This window comes from Cinclus cinclus, chromosome 36 (assembly GCF_963662255.1).
Source record: "Cinclus cinclus chromosome 36, bCinCin1.1, whole genome shotgun sequence".
In the NCBI taxonomy this organism is placed as follows: domain Eukaryota; kingdom Metazoa; phylum Chordata; class Aves; order Passeriformes; family Cinclidae; genus Cinclus; species Cinclus cinclus.
Genome location: NC_085081.1, coordinates 637,399 through 639,887, shown reverse-complemented (window position 1 = coordinate 639,887; position 2,489 = coordinate 637,399).

Here is a 2,489-nt window from a genome sequence, read left to right as displayed (position 1 = left end):
TGTGACTCACCTGGCAGGCGTCGCAGCTGTCCGTGCGGGAAGCCAGCGCAGAGGGTGTCGCGCGCAGGTGTCCCCAGCCCCCCCGGCGTCCCCCGTGGCGTACAGGCAGCGGCACAGGTGCTGGCTCAGCAGGGACACCTCCACCTGCTGCAGGGTCCTGGGCGGCGCCAGCGCACTGCGGGGACAGCACTGTCACCTGAGTCACCTGGGGCTCACCTGAGTGTCACCTGAGTCACCTGGGGCTCACCTGAGTGTCCACCTGAGTCACCTGAGTCACCTGGGGCTCACCTGAGTGTCACCTGAGTCACCTGAGTGTTACCTGTTACCTAAGTGTCACCTGAGTGTCACCTGAGTGAACTGAGTGTCACCTGAGTCACCTGAGTGTTACCTGAGTGTCACCTGAGTCACCTGGGGCTCACCTGTCACCTGAGTCACCTGAGTCACCTGAGTCACCTGGGGCTCACCTGAGTGTCACCTGAGTCACCTGAGTGCTACCAACCCTGCCCCAGTGTCCCCAGTCCATCCCAGTCCATCCCAAACCCCTCCCAGTCCCTCCCAGTCCCTCCCAGTCCCTCCCAATCCCCTCCCAGTCCCTCCCAGTCCCTCCCAGTCCCTCCCAGTCCCTCCCAGTCCCTCCCAGTCCATCCCAGTCCATCCCAGTCCATCCCAGTCCCTCCCAATCCCCTCCCAGTCCCTCCAGTCCCCCTTCCCAGTCCCTCCCAGTCCCTTCCCAGTCCCTCCCAGTCCCTCCCAATCCCCTCCCAGTCCCTCCCAGTCCCTTCCCAGTCCCTCCCAGTCCCCTCCCAGTCCCTTCCCAGTCCCTCCCAGTCCCTTCCCAGTCCCTCCCAGTCCCTCCCAGTCCTTCCCAGTCCCTTCCCAGTCCCTCCCAATCCCCTCCAGTCCCTCCCAATCCCCTCCCAGTCCCTCCCAGTCCCTCCCAATCCCCTCCCAGTCCCTCCCAGTCCCTCCCAGTCCCTCCCAGTCCCTCCCAGTCCCTTCCCAGTCCCTCCCAGTCCCTCCCAGTCCCTTCCCAGTCCCTCCCAGTCCCTCCCAGTCCCTTCCCAGTCCCTCCCAGTCCCTCCCAGTCCTTCCCAGTCCCTTCCAGTCCCTCCCTCCCAATCCCCTCCCAGTCCTCCAATCCCCTCCCAGTCCCTCCCAGTCCCTCCCAGTCCCTCCCAGTCCCTCCCAGTCCCTCCCAGTCCCCCACCCGCACTCCGGACGTGTCCCCAGCCGGTGACGGTGCAGTTGCTCCCGGGGTCAAAGGTCACGGTGGGCGCGGGGAGGCACACGGGCCGTACCAACCGCGAGGGCACGGCGGGGGGGTCAGCCTGGCCAGCGCCAAATCCCCGGCCACGCCCCCTCCCTGTCGCGATAGCGGCTCGGGCTCGGGATAGTCGCGATAGTCGCGAATAGGCCGGGTGACGAGCGACAGAGGCCACGGCCCTCACCTGGGCGTCGGGGGGAGGGGACAGGAGCTGCAGGACCCCCAGCGTCACCCGGTACTCGGGGAGGGGATTCTCCCTAGGGGGGGGGGGAGGAGGGGGTCAGAGATTTGGGGGGGTTGGGGGGATTGGGGAGGATTTGGGGGGGATTTGGGGGGATTGGGGGGGATTTGGGGGGATTTGGAGAGGATTAGGGGGAGATTTGGGGAGGATTTGGGGGGGATTTGGGGAGATTTGGGGAGGATTTGGGGGGGATTTGGGGGGATTTGGGGGGGATTTGGGGGGATTTGGGGGGGATTTGGGGGGGATTTGGGGGGGGATTTTGGGGAGGATTTGGGGGAGATTTGGGGGGGATTTGGGGGGGATTTGGGGGGATTTGGGGAGGATTTGGGGGAGATTTGGGGGGGATTTGGGGGAGATTTGGGGGGATTTGGGGAGGATTTGGGGGGGATTTGGGGGGGATTTGGGGAGGATTTGGGGGAGATTTGGGGGGGATTTGGGGGGATTTGGGGGAGATTTGGGGAGATTTGGGGGGATTTGGGGAGGATTTGGGGGAGATTTGGGGGGGATTTGGGGGGGATTTGGGGCATTTGGGGAGGATTTGGGGGGATTTGGGAGATTTGAGGGGGATTTGGGGAGGATTTGGGGGGATTTGGGGGGGATTTGGGGAGATTTGGGGGGGATTTGGGGAGGATTTGGGGGGGATTTGGGGAATTTGGGGGGATTGGGGGGGATTTGGGGAGGATTTGGGGGGATTGGGGGGATTTGGGGAGGATTTGGGGAGATTTGGGGGGATTTGGGGAGGATTTTTTGGCTCCATTTTGGCTCCATTTTGGCTCCATTTTGGCTCCATTTAGGATCCATTTTCAGGGCTGTTTCGGAGACACCCGGGACATTTTTTGGCTCCATTTTGGGTGCATTTGGGGACATTTTTTGGCTCCATTCTTGGTCCATTTTGCTCCATTTTGGGTCCATTTTAGGGACATTTTTTGGCTCCATTTAGGATCCATTTTCAGGACTGTTTCGAACACACCCGGGACATTTTTT